The 14383-nt window shown below is 40.0% G+C and overlaps 2 long non-coding RNA genes across 2 annotated transcripts; both read left to right on the top strand.

Moving 5' to 3' along the window:
- The first annotated feature begins 10415 nt into the window (after positions 1-10415).
- LOC124483758 lies at positions 10416-11927 on the top strand. The gene is made up of 3 exons (XR_006957899.1): positions 10416-10539; positions 10680-10820; positions 11654-11927. It is a non-coding gene; the product is annotated as an uncharacterized LOC124483758 (long non-coding RNA).
- A 303-nt stretch (positions 11928-12230) lies between these two features.
- LOC124483683 lies at positions 12231-14183 on the top strand. Its single transcript, XR_006957890.1, has 4 exons — positions 12231-12296; positions 12489-12619; positions 12996-13199; positions 14061-14183. It is a non-coding gene; the product is annotated as an uncharacterized LOC124483683 (long non-coding RNA).
- The last annotated feature ends 200 nt before the right edge of the window (positions 14184-14383 follow it).

Below are 14383 nucleotides of genomic sequence, written 5' to 3'. Positions count from 1 at the left end.
GCCATAGAAAAAGAGAGTTGCAACACTCATAGACTCCCATTAGGTGCGTCGACATGAACTGCGGCTGCATGAAACGACCGGCGAGAATAGCCACTTGCAGTCGAGGAGGAGTTAAAAACAGCTCTGTGAAGTCGGACATTCCAGCTTGAAGGACTCAGAATCTTTGTGTCTAATCCAATATGTAATGATGGTATTCAATGACACAAGTCTGTGTTCTAGAAAGAGTGGTCTGGAGTCGCAGAGGTCCGATAATATCAGCTTTAATGCAGCAGCTGGAAATCAACAAGTACAGTGCTCTGGGGTTGTCTATGTTTCCCTACCCGCAACAGAGTTTGGGCTGGTTCACTAAGTCCAACTAACTATCAGTGCCTGCCCCAGCATATATTATACAGTGCAGTAAAACAAAAAACACAAGAAGAGGGTTGAGCTTGTTCTCCTGTGCAGTAGGGAGTTGTTCTTGCCTACGCATCCCACCTGCCCGGGTGCTGTCTCAGCCCGGTTTCAAGGTTGCTTCTGAAATGGAGAGATAACAACACAAAATACAGCCTGTTTCCCACACCCTGTGTGAGACACAATGTTTAAGCACACTTCTAAGTTCATAAGACATCAATTTAATAAGCACAATACATAACTTTAATACATGCTTCCTTTATAAAGTCGTACAAGCATTGTTCCCGTTGCTATATTCACTAGTGCACAGTGCCCGCGATGCATTCGGTGACTAAGATGTCACAAATATTAATAACTGGATTTATGGATAGTGCCGTGCCCGTGATGCAGCTGGTGATGACCGTTCATGAATTGTACTGTAATGTATTATAAATTATTTAAGCTTCTCGTGGTTTGCTGCGTTGATTTCAGTCATGGCCGATCAAGCGCTGTTTGCTTACTTTACTTTATTTATAGGCTAATTAAACTTTGTCCTTACGTTAGTGAAGAGGTAGCCTGGCGTTGTCATACTCTTAATTCTAGTCAGAATATGAGTCTGAAAACTCTGCGTTGGGCTGTGACTACGGGGCGTGTTTCAACCGAACTCGTAAAACAAATGCCTCTTCGCTCAATTGGATAGACCTACAACCAATCAGAGCAACGTAATATGTTGTTTGTTGAAAACAAATTCAACCCAAGCTCTCTTTCGTGACGTTGTTGATTACGTTACTGTTGATCATCTGTCCATCATCGTATAAAGCCCGCCTTGGCAATTTCATTGGTCCGTCCCGATTCTGGTTTTCTGTAGTTGTCCCCAATACGGGACCCTCCAGACCCAACTTCCCGAACACATTTTTTTGTGGGCGGGGAGAAGTTGGGCTGGCAGCCAGGCTAGTGAAGAGGCGGACTAAAACCCGTTCTTCAATACATTTTAAATTCAATTAAACAGTTTGGTCCGGATTTGAGCATTGGCGAAACTGAAGATGTCAGAATAATTACAAAACACGATCAAAGTTGTTATGTGTGAGTCTGGCCAATCATGAAATAGCTGTGATGTCATTAGAAACCGTGCAGTTGCTGTTGAGAAAATGCGCTCGGCTACACAGCCGGCAGTTCTTGAATCGATGTCACGGTACTTTGATGGCTACGTCACAGTGACCTAGCCTTGACGCCGTCTAAAGTCGGACAAAAAGTCTAACCAGAACTCACTGTTTCAAGTCAGCCGCCTGCAGCCCCCTGCAGCGCCTGCAGCGCTGCATGAAGTCAGTCCATGTCGAACGCACCTACTGTTATCGAGGAATTTGGAAGTAAAGCGTGTCTCACACGACCTATAGTTCCAAACATAAGGTGTGTTCAACTTCGTGCAGCACCGTCTGCAGCCGCCTGCAGCCCGGCTGACTTGAAGCAGCCAATGGCATTCTCAGCTTCAAGGTAGCCGGCTGTCGGCGCCGCCGTCGCTGCATGAAGTCGAACACACCTATAGACATAAGAGTAGACGTTGCATTGGTTGCTGGGCAGGAGAAATGCAGCCGGCATCTTGGACAAGGCATATTCCTAGTTGCGTAGCATCAGTATAAACAATATGCTAGCACTGTGCAGCATATTCCTGCTCAAATCGGCGGACAATCGCAAACAGGGCTCGGGGGATTACTTTTCACAAGTAAGATTTAAAATTGCCATACTATTGGTTGTATTTTGAGAAAATAATAACCATGTCCTGTATCATAGCTACATGTATGACCTTTGCAGCAAAGCAAACCGCGTGAAAATCTGTTTGGTTTTCAGGTCAGTATGATTCATTAAATGCGCTGCCAGCTCATTGCCCCAGCCAAACAGATTACACTGAGTGAAGCGGGTGACCGTTCCAAGATGGCGGCCCCACGGCTCGTCAGCGCCAGTAGGCAGTAGCGTTCGATGCAGCGTCTACTCTTTATTATGTCTATGGTTCCACATTAGGTGCATTTGACTTCATGCAGCGGCGCCTTGAAGCTGAGAATGCCGTTGGATGCTTCAAGTCAGCCGGCCTGCAGGCGGCTGCAGGCGACGCCAGCGCTGCATGAAGTCGAACGCACCTATATGCTATGGCTTTGGTAAAAACAACCTAAGTGACCATGCGTCAAGTAGCCTTCAAGTCTCGGCACTACAAAGGTAGGTCGGTTGAGCTTTAATTGGTGGCCAAGTATGGGGCCATTATTGTAGCAAAACTATTTACAAATACACAGCCCAGGTAAAAAAAAAGTATACTTTAGTGTATTTCAAACATATTCACATTTTCAATAATACATTTTAAATATACTTTAAAAAAGTGTATTATCTGTGAATATATAAAAAGTATACTACCATCATGCTTTTTCCAATTTTAACGTTAATACTTTGAACACACTTAAAAAAAATTGTACTACAGTACACTTTTAGTAAATATATTATATAAAAATGTACTTTAAATAAAATGTATATGTAATTTCTAAAGTGTACTACTGGAAAAAATTTTGAAAACATATTATTTGTATATTTTAAAATGCATGCTAAAAATTTTCTTTGTAACAATGCACTTAAAGCTTACTTTAAAAATACACATTTTAATATGCTGACATTTTAAGATATTTTAAGTTACTTTCGAGTGTAATTATTAAGTTAACTTATTCATGCTTGTATTTCAGTACATTTGTACATTTCGTTTGGTAAGTGTTAACATGTTTTAATGCAGAAATGAACTGAAAGCCCATTCATTAAATTTTTCAAAAAAGTAAAGTACACAAATAGCTACTCTTACAATGTAATGTTTAATAAGTTGATATGGCAAATAAGTATCATGTCACAATACATCTTACACACTAACGCCATGTCAAACAAAACACTGAAAGCACACATCAAAAGTACGGGTGCACACAATAAATTCTGAGTGTTCTGCTGAACAGTAAGTTGTTCAAAGTTGGTGCAGCCACTACATAGTGATTTTTCAGATGGCATCCCTCACACTACATTAGAAAACTAAATGGTGACTAAATTGCATGCAAAAACAGTTAAGTTAATCCAAACCAGTGTTACAAAAAATAAGAACATTACTTTTTTTTATGGAGGAAAAAAGCAGGCCTAATGCAAATGACACTAAAAGACCATGTGGGTCTTCATGGGTAAAGGACAGATTAAGGGAAGTTGGTGTGGCGTCATCTAGAAATGTTGCTGTAAAAGTAGCTCCCTAAGAACATGTACATTTTTAGTCTCGTTCTATGGTGTTAGGAAGTGGAATGACATACATTTTGTCCTTGGACTTAACCATTATACATTTACGTTTGAGTGATTGAGGATGCACCACAAACACATTGTTGGTATGAGACACTTCATTTATAAAAGTGGAGGATATATTAAGCTTTATATCTCTACAAACCTTTCTTCCGCTCTTGGAAAGCTCTTTAACTAAAACACAGAAGCCATTTGTGGTGGATGCAGAAGAGGTCCCATCGTCAGAGGTAAGAGCCACCAGGGTCATAATTTCACATAAAGTTCCATCACTTAACTGTACAACAGAATTATTTCTCTTTTTAAGTGTAGTGTTGTTATATGAATGAAAAAAAACACTGCTACATATGAAACGGTCATAAAAAAAAAACGAATGAACTGTCACTCATGTGAAATGTTTAATAGCCATCCTCTGCAACACAGATGTGCTACCTTTCTTCGGGCAGCCAAAACCTCTGACATTATCTTGAAACTCCCTTGACTTTTTTCTTAAGCCAGAGCTACTTTGTAGTTTGTCAAATAATTCCCTTATACTGTCATTAGCATTTGCCATCGTAGTCCCTGCTTTTATTGAGAGACCCCTCCACTTAAGGAATGTCTTTACTATTTGTGTTGGCACATGTGTTGTTCCATTAAAAAACTTGAGCAAAGTCCCATTGAATGATTCAAATGGAAATGTGGATGTGGCCCACAGTGGTCCCCAGTTGCGCACACTTGCTGCCAAGTGCATTAACAAATGCACATTGAAAGAAGCATTAGCTGCACCATATAGTTTCTCAAAGTTCATCACAAACTTTCGCAGAGCTTGTTCTGCCACATCCACATTGCTCACTTTGATGGAATCCTGAAGAAAAGTGTGCATTGCAAAAACTAATAAAAATAGATGATTCCAATACTTCTTTTTCAAAATGCCATTCAAAACTATGGCAATGCATAAAACAACAAAAATGACCTCCACTCAGGTGCTTTCCAGAATTTTCTGTCTTTCACTGATCTTGGTGTCCTTGTGACCTCCACAAGTGGATAAATGGACAGCAATTCCTGGTCTATGTCACTGACCTTGGAACCCAGGTACCAGTCTTCACTATGGTGCTTACTGTCTAGCCACAGAGATGTAATCTGTTTAGTGACACCCAGACAGACACTGTGCTGGTACTCTGGAACAAATCCAGTGATCATGTTGAAGCTCTTAAGTTCCATCAAAGGGGAAGGGCCTTTCACTCCCATTACTGGTTTAGCAGGTGTTGCCAGCATAGCATGCTGAAAATGATCTGTCTCCATCCTTAAAGGTGGTTCTGGGGTTTCCCAGACGTATGGGCCACCGCCTGTGTGGAGGCAGAAGTCACACCCGTATTTGCCATTGAACTGTTTTGTGTTTCTAAGGAGGGGGCGGGCAACTGAATCTGAGGAGCAGAGCACTGAATGAACTTTGCTTGTATGCTCTATGTTTTCAGGGTCCCTCCATTTTATTCCATCCTCTTCCAGTTCTTTGAACTGTGACACAAAAGCAGTTAAAAATGTAATCATATTTGGCTTGCTGTGACCAAACCATAAGCATGGTATGCATATGTTGCCTTGACGATCTTTTGGTGAGAGCTCTATGATTTGACACTGAATTGGCCATATCTGAATGTTGCTACTATTGAAAACTGGAATTCCATCACAGTTCCACATGATCGATATGTCGTCAGCCCCTACTTGTCCACTCTGCTTGAGTCTTTCATATTCTGCCCAACACTGAATATCTGAAACAATGCCTGGAATTGATTCCTTTTTATTTAAATGTGTGTCTGGTTTTTGCAAAACATCCACTATTTGGGTTGATAGACAAAGTACCAGAAAGTAAGATCCAACCCTTAGGTTTTTCTCAATGTCAAATTCAGCTTTACAACCATAACAGTTTTTTGAAGCTGTCTCACTGGGTCCCATGTAGCTTTCACAGTCAATACAATAGAAATGGGGCACATACTGGCCAAACTGTCCATAGGCTTTATGAAAAAGATATGAAGTTGCTGGCACTAAGCCAGGGAAATGTTCATTGAACAGTGTAAGAAGATCCTGAAGAGCTACTCCGGTCAAATTGTGCCTCAGTACATATGACATGAGTAACAGCAGACTCTGTCCTTTAGTGAGGGGAGCACCAGAGTAAATGGGATCGTCATCATGGCGTTCCTGTAATACAAGATAAGATTGATTACATTCACACCTTAAACACAATATGAAACAAAAGCAGAAATAGCAATGACAATGTGGTTCTATTAAGACAGATGACATTTAACGTAAACGAAGAGAGTGCACAGATCATCTGTAACTACATGGTTGTACCTTCAATCTGTTTGAATCTTGATTTCCGTCTTGGATTCTCTCTTCTCCTGCTCCCTGTTCTTGTCCACTTCCATCCTCTTCCACTCTTCCTTCTTGTTGTACATTTCCATCCCCTTCCTCTCTGTTCTCTTGTCTACCTCCATCCTCTTCCATTCCTTCTTCTTCTTGTCCACCTCCATCCTCTTCCTCTCTGTCCTCTTGTCCACTTCCATCCTCTTCCTCTCCTTCTTGTCCACATCCATCCTCTTCCTCTCTGTCCTCTTGTCTACTTCCATCTTCTTCCTCTCCTTCTTCTTGTCCACATCCATCCTTTTCCTCTCCTTCTTGTCCACATCCATCCTCTTCCTCTCTGTCCTCTTGTCTACTTCCATCCTCTTCCTCTCCTTCTTGTCCACATCCATCCTCTTCCTCTCTGTCCTCTTGTCTACTTCCATCTTCTTCCTCTCCTTCTTCTTGTCCACATCCATCCTCTTCCTCTCTGTACTCTTGTCCACTTTCATCCTCTTCCTCTCCTCTTTCTTCTTGTCTACCTCCATCAGCTTCCGCTCTGTCCTCTTGTCCATTTCCATAATCTGCTTCACTTTCATGTTGTCTCTCCTCAAAACTTCTCTCTTTTCCTGATGTCACATCTTGTCTCCATGTCACCACCTCTCGCTGTTCATTTTTATCACTATCTTGCTCCACTTCTGGGTAAGTATCTGCATTACTATGATCTGAGAGACCAATCTGAGAAAAATGTAAAGCCATTAAGTGCATTCATTCTTACAAAACAAGCAGTCTTTAGATATAAGTCAAATGTAAGGTAATCCTAAGGTCATTGGATAAACAGGCCGTCAACCCAGTCTGGTGCACAGAACTGTGTGAGGCTATAATTGTAAGGCTGGCTATTTGGCACATCAAGTCTCTAACATTTGGTTGAACATTGGAATATAAAATAAATACATTTACTCTTCTACATGAGCAATATTTTTTTCTTGAACATACCTTTTTAAAAACGTTTCTTCTGTAAGCAGATGTTCTAGGAATGGCTGATGTAAAGAGATATTTCCTGTAGATGTTTTATTCTGTCTCTGCAGATACAGTACAAACAAATATAAATAATAAAGTTGAAAATAGACAGTGCTAGCTAAACTCTAGCAAAGTCCATATATATGGATATACAGTGCCCTCCAAAAGTATTGGAACAGTGAGGCCAATTCCTTTATTTTTGCTGTAGACTGAAAACATTTGGGCTTGACATCAAACGATGAATGTGAAACCAGAGATCAACGTTTCAGCTTTTATTTCCAGGTATTTACATCAGGATCTGATGCACAAATTAGAAAATATCACCTTTTTGTTCGAACCCACCCATTTGTCACGTGAGCAAAAGTATTGGAACATGTGACTGACACGTGTGTTTTGTTGCCCAGGTGTGTCCTATTACATACATTATTCAATCAATAAATACCACTGAATGTCTACACTCAGGTTCAGATTGGGTAAGATAGGTTTTGTCTATGCAGACTGTATTCAGAGGTGAAAACAACATGAAAACCAGAGCGCTGTCTTTGGGTGAAAAACAAGCAATTGTGAGTCTTAGAGAAGATGGAAAATCAATCAGAGCCATTGCAGAAACATTGGCCATAGCCAGTACAACCATTTGGAATGTCCTGAAGAAGAAGAAAACTACTGGTGTACTAAGTAACAGACGTCGAACAGGTAGACCAAGGAAAACATCAGCAGTTGATGACAGAAACATTGTGAGAGCTGTAAAGAAAGACCCTAAAACAACTGTTGAGTGAGATCAGCAACAACCTCCAGATGGCAGGAGTGAAGGTATCACTATCTACTGTTCGCAGTCATTAGCAAGAAGAATAGGAAGGCCAGGCTGGAAATTGCCAAAAAGTACAGAGATGAACCTCAAAAATTCTGGGACAAAGTTTTATGGACTGATGAGACAAAGATTAACTTTTACCAAAGTGATGGAAAGGCTAAAGTTTGGAGAAAGAAAGGAACTGCTCATGATCCCAAACACACAAGCTCATCTGTGAAACACGGTGGAGGTAATGTCATGGCTTGGGCTTGCATGGCTTCTTCTGGGACGGGCTCATTAATCTTCATTGAGGATGTAACACATGATGGCAGCAGCAAAATGACCTCGGAAGTCTACAGAAACATTTTGTCTGCCAATTTAAGGAAAGATGCAACCAAACTGATTGGCAGAGCCTTCATCATGCAGCAAGATAACGACCCAAAACACACTGCCAAAACAACAAAGGAGTTCATCAGGGGCAAGAAATGGAAGGTATTAGACTGGCCAAGTCAATCTCCAGACTTAAACCCTATAGAGCATGCATTTTACCTGCTTAAGAGGAGACTGAAGGGAGGAACCCCACAAAACAAACAACAACTGAAAGAGGCTGCAGTGAAAGCCTGGGAAAGCATCAAAAAGGAAGAATGCAAAAGTTTGGTGACGTCAATGGGTCACAGACTTGCTGCAGTTATTGAAAGCAAAGGATTTGCAACTAAATATTAAGTCTTATTCACTTAAATATGTTTTAAGTATATCTGTTCCAATACTTTTGCTCACATGACAAATGGGTGGATTCAAACAAAATGTGATATTTTCTTAGTTGTGCATCAGATCCTGATGTAAATACCTGGAAATAAAAGCTGAAACGTTGATCTCTGGTCTCACGTTCATTATTTGATGTCAAGCCCAAATGTTTTCAGTCTACAGCAAAAATAAAGGAATTCGCCTCACTGTTCCAATACTTTTGGAGGGCACTGTATAAGGATATATAATGGATATATATATATAATATATATATATATAATATATATAAATAAAGTCTCTGGCACCAGTGATAATGTTTCATGATTAACCTTTTTAACTTACAGAGGGCTTGAGCCAAGGTTTTAGGAATCCTATGTAAATAGGGTTCTGTCTGGCCAAGAAGTTATATGATATTATCAAATCAAATGGAGATTGATAATATTGAGTGAAATTATCTCTTACAAAATCATATCCATCAAAGGCCTATATCTGTGGCCTTATAATAACCTAAAAAAAGAGGTGAGTTTTTATGTAGAGGGAATATAACTTGATATATATATATTTTTTGTGTAACTTTATGGAGTCTGTAAGTATGAAAGTAGCTACTGCTGCCATGTTATTATAAGAAGTTAATCGTTATAAACTACATATATTTATATGTTTATGTTTACAACATTCAAACTGATTACCTAATAAAAAGTAACATGTTAATAATGTAATATTTGTCTAAATGTGAATCATTTCAAGTTATAACCATTGACTGTATAACTAACGTGATACTGATGCCTTTTATATTTTTCTGGCGAATGGTAAAACTATTCATATTATATTAGCCCACAGCATTTCACCAGTTATGTTTTGGTTTACCTTTTTTTCTTGAAGTTTTCTGTACTTTGTTGTTCTTGGCGTCTCAGGTTGAGTCTCATCGGAATTCAAATGTCCTTTAAGTTTTCGTTTTGTATGATTATTTTGAATCACAGACTGTAGCTATAAAACTATTTTTACAGTACAAAACAGTCTGTTCTATGTTTTGAATATCGGCGCCCAGTCTCTGACCAATCAAGCGTAGCAGTTTTGGCGCTCACTTCCAGCCAATCTGAGATGCAGACGGTACTCGTTCATTGCCAGCGTTGCCAGGTCCGCGGTTTTCCCGCGGAATTGGGCTACTTTCGAAGTGATGCCGGGTTGAATTTTTTGTCCGCTGGTTGGGGTCAGGGGCGTGTCCAGACATTTTTGATAGGGGTGGCACCAGGGGTGGCTCGCCTCTGACTGGGCATATAGCCCAAATATAGCCATATATTGGGGTGGCCAATCAGATTGCAGGGGTGGCCCGTGCCACCCTAGGCCACTCCCTGAACACGCCACTGGTTCGGGTAGACCTATTTTGCATGCAAATTACATGAATATCTTTAAATAAAAATCTATATTTTAAATGAAATAATTTACTTATGCCCAAATCCTACCAAATTGACTCCATATCAGCACATACACACATGGACATGGGGCACGCATACATACACACACTCACTGTGCGTGTGCACGTGTGCCTAATGCTCTCAGTCTCCTGAGAAAATCTCCTAAAAAAAATGCATTTAATGCTGGCATACTAAACATTTGGTTTTACTTTGTAGATATTACAATACATTTGTTTGGCAATGAAAGCAATGCTGTTGGACTTAAAAAGCAGTGTATACGGTTTGGCAGGGGCATATTTTGAGTTTTTATATTGGGCTGGTTTTGTCACACAGACTTGGCAACCCTGATTGCATCCTTGGTTACTCACGTGGATGCAGGTTAGCAGCACACAATGTCGTTCCAATACGCCATTTATTATTTATTTAATAAAACACTTAAAGTGGAAAGTACATCGATCATTGTTGGTAATTCCAAATTCAGCCAAGTGACATCCCAGCCTGACCTGGAAGAAGATGCATGGATTGAAATAAAATGTCCAACAAAGAAAGATCCGGAGAAGACAGTGGCTGCTAAAGTCCTACTATTTGGAGGTAAGTTTGGAGTTTACCAATTAACATTCGCTACTTCCCCATTTTTTGTTGTTGCAGCTATTAGCTTATGTTAACTGTATTTGTGTCATTTGAAGGAAGAAGCTTATCTTGAAACTTTTTTTTACTCCTTTTTATATCAGATTCATACAAAGAACTCATCGCAAAGAAGAATTTATTCATTCTGGGCAATGATATATGGGGCAAGGAGGAAAGCAGGGGTGTGCGCATGCAAAAAAGAAATGCGGGAGACCGACAATGAGGTGGCTAAAAAGCCTGTGCTGGTGAGTCGTTTTAGCTCTCTACATTTGAACGGTAGCCTAACGCATGCTGTCATGCTAGCTCTAATATTAACGTTAGCTAGTTAGCTCTAAACGTCCAGCTGCTTTTGTAAGGCAGAGGACTTGATATGCCCTACATGAAAAATCGTACTCAAGTAAAATACATAAGTAGGGCCTACTATCTGCAAATTGTTGTTAAAGTAGCTATTAAAGTAGCTAATGTAGAAAGTCAGGGGTCCCGTTATCGTCCATCCAACCACTCTCAATGGAGTGGAGAAATGTCAAGTTTGACGCTGCGGAAGGCAGATGCTGCGGTTTGAGAGCGTATTTAAATACTCATATCTCAAAGTAAGAAGCTGAAATATGGTGTGTGGCTATATAAGTTATGTACTGTACAGTACATATCGATAAGTTATATCTTTCGTTGCGGCTACATATCTACTTTAAGATCTTCTGGAACGTTGGCAAGTTTAATGGACGATAATGGAACCGCTTACTCTACATTGTTTGGTTACACACTTATAACAGGGTTTCCCGCAGCACTTGGCAGTTCAGGCGTCCGCCTTTAAAACACAGGCTTGCCGCCTTGACTACGTTGTTTTTTAATCAAGGTTATTCGCCGTATTTCCGCCAGTTTTCTCACCCAAATCTCAACCTACCACCATGACTAACACATTTTCTGCGTGAAACCCTGAATATCATGTATATATGAAAATATTAGACGTTTACTGTATTACTGAAGCATCACTGTGTAAGCCACATGTTACTGTTGTTGCTGTTGAAGGTGGAGTTAGTTGGACTACTTTTATATAAAGTTGTAACACACATTTGGGCAGGCAAAGCAAACCAAGATTAAAGAGGCAGCCAGGGACCAGGTATTACAAAACCTAAAGACTGCCCTGTCTCAGAAGAGGGCCCTAGCCATACAAGATCACCACACCAGTTCTGAGGATGAATCTCCACAACGTTTTCATAGTGTAAGGCATGCTTTTTTTCCTAAGCAGCTGGCTACATTGCTACACAACACCAAAAACCTGTGGTGTTTCCAAAACTACAAAGTGCTTAATTAACATGTCTTGATTTGAAAGTAATAGGACAATCTACATTTTACTCATTGTTAGTTATTAGGGTAGTTTGTCCCCCTTAATTCTTTAAACCGGTCAACCACAGTTCATAATAGTTAATGACAACATCAACTGATGTGACATGTACTTGTTTATTATAAATATTGTCTAGTACCACTCAAATTTCAGAATTTTTGAAGACCTTGAAGATGTTATGTAGAAAACATCTTATGTATCATCAGTCCTACGGTAGGAAACATGTTTTAAATGACAATGTAAATGTTTGTTAATGCGACTTTAATCTAATATTTTTGTCCAAAATGCCTGATATTCCATTCTTCATTGTAGCAGCAGATGGATGATAATAGTCATGGCGTGGCACCCCGAGTGGATGAAATCATGGCATCCCTTCGTGGTAGGTGTTCAGATTGGGATTGAAGGGGTTGACATTTCAAAACACTGTTCATTAAACTAAGATTCATGGTGTTTCCGTATAAGGCATGATTGCACTGTACTGAACCTAAGTATCATTATCCATCTACTACTGGCCAGCTTTTATATTTAATCCATTTGTTCTGTTTTTCAAATTATCATCACATTCACCTAGACCTCCCGGAAATGATTAAATTAATGAAGGAGTGTGTGGAGTGTGTCAAGGCATTAATGCCCTTGGCCGGGGGCACCCCTTCATCTGCGATGTCATCGTCATCTCTTTCTGTGGAAAGTGACATTGAAATGGTATGTTACAATTAATGGATCAATGTATATGTTTATTACTTAACAGCCATAGTTCATTCATGGATGTTTCGAATGCAAAATTTGCACAAAGTAACTTTTGTCTAGAGTTTTTGGTAAAATGTGTCAGTAATCAATGATAAATTTAAAAGGTTACATGTGTTATACAATTATCTTGCTGTAAGTGGGAACCTTCAAAACCACTGGTCAAATCACTCGATAGTGGGATATACAGACTACCAAGTGTTTTCCAAAGTAAAGATTGATTTAAGCACATTATTATTTGAATATTGTTTATTCATTTCTTAAGGGTATCTCCCAACTATATATTCATTTGTTCAATTGATTCTCTCTTTCCCCCTACCTCTCTTTCATACAGCACCACTTGGCTGGCAGCACAGTGACAGTTCAAAGAGGGCCTTCCTGCGGCTAAGCCGAACTCGCATGACCATTTTTGCCCAGGAGCTGGCTGTCCTGGTGTTCACAAAAGAGGTCCTTGCACAGTCCACTCTGACTGGGAAGTCTGGGAAAGGGGGGGCGCCAAAAGGACAGCTGGACGTTGACAAAGTGCGGGCCATAACAGGTAAATTACCTGTTAAGAAAATCTTTCTCAAAAAGTACACAAAGTCGTGGGGTTCAGTTTTGTGATGGAGAGTTTATTAAACATTTCCAAAGTTTGTAGTTCCGGAGCTGGTCTGATCTCAGTCACACAAGACCCAAAATTAAGATTCGGCCACGTACATTCTCGGTCCATGGCTTTTATACACATTCAGACAGGCTTCAAGTTTCTTCATAAGACAATACAAGATGCCACCCATCACACCTCGCGCATCCGTTCATCAGATAACAGGATGCTGTTGTTAGTATAACTTTAGGCATGGGGGGTTGTAGACCCTGTTCTTATCTAAACACAATCCAGAGAAGTGTCAAAAATCCAAATCTCGTGACAATATGCTCCCCCCTAAATAACCTAAACAGAGAAGCCCTACAACGTTTATGGCTTTACCCCTAGAATGACGTGTAGAAGCAAGTAATCTAAACTTTCTCATGAGGCTATCATCCTGTTAGTTTCTACTCTGTCAATCTTGTCTTTGACTTACAAAGTTTAATATAAAGTAACATGAATGGGTTCTTAATAGAATAAAATATTCTATTTAACAGAATTCAAAACAGTCCTCTTTTTTTAGCTTGTATAACAGACATATTACAAACTTTCCTTGAGTATTGCATGAGTATACATATAGTCTACTGACAAAGCTTCTGTGATTTTTTTTAAGCAGCAGCAAGTTTTTGTAGCAAACCACCAGTAATTGTTAAATATATGTTTTGCTATGTACTGGTGGCAATATTTGCATGCCATACTGATACAATTACTCACTGCAAGACAGTCTAATGTAGTAAAAATATAAGAAAATGTTGACCTTACCTCTTGTCTGTTTTGCAGATGCTGTTCTTCTGGAGTTTCCTCAGACTAGTGCCTCTGATGTGCGGGCGGCCATCAGACGCAAGTGTAATAATGAGCAGTTCAGCCAAAAAAAAGAAAAGTAAAATGTAGTACCTGTTTCTTACGTTGCGTGTCTACTACAGTGGAGCGGGCGATGCGTTGGCTTCCAATTCATTTTCAATGAAATCGGGCGTTGACGCTTGCGTAGAGCATTGTGGGAGCGTCAACGCCCGGTTTAATTGAAAAAGAATTAGAAGCCAACGCATCGCCCACTCCGCTGTAGTGGACACGCAGGGTGGTACAATGAACAGGAATGTTGTTAT

Source organism: Hypomesus transpacificus, chromosome 21 (genome assembly GCF_021917145.1).
Source record: "Hypomesus transpacificus isolate Combined female chromosome 21, fHypTra1, whole genome shotgun sequence".
Taxonomy (NCBI): Eukaryota; Metazoa; Chordata; class Actinopteri; order Osmeriformes; family Osmeridae; genus Hypomesus; species Hypomesus transpacificus.
The sequence above is the reverse complement of the archived record's forward strand: the minus strand, read 5'-3'. Positions and strand labels throughout refer to the sequence as shown.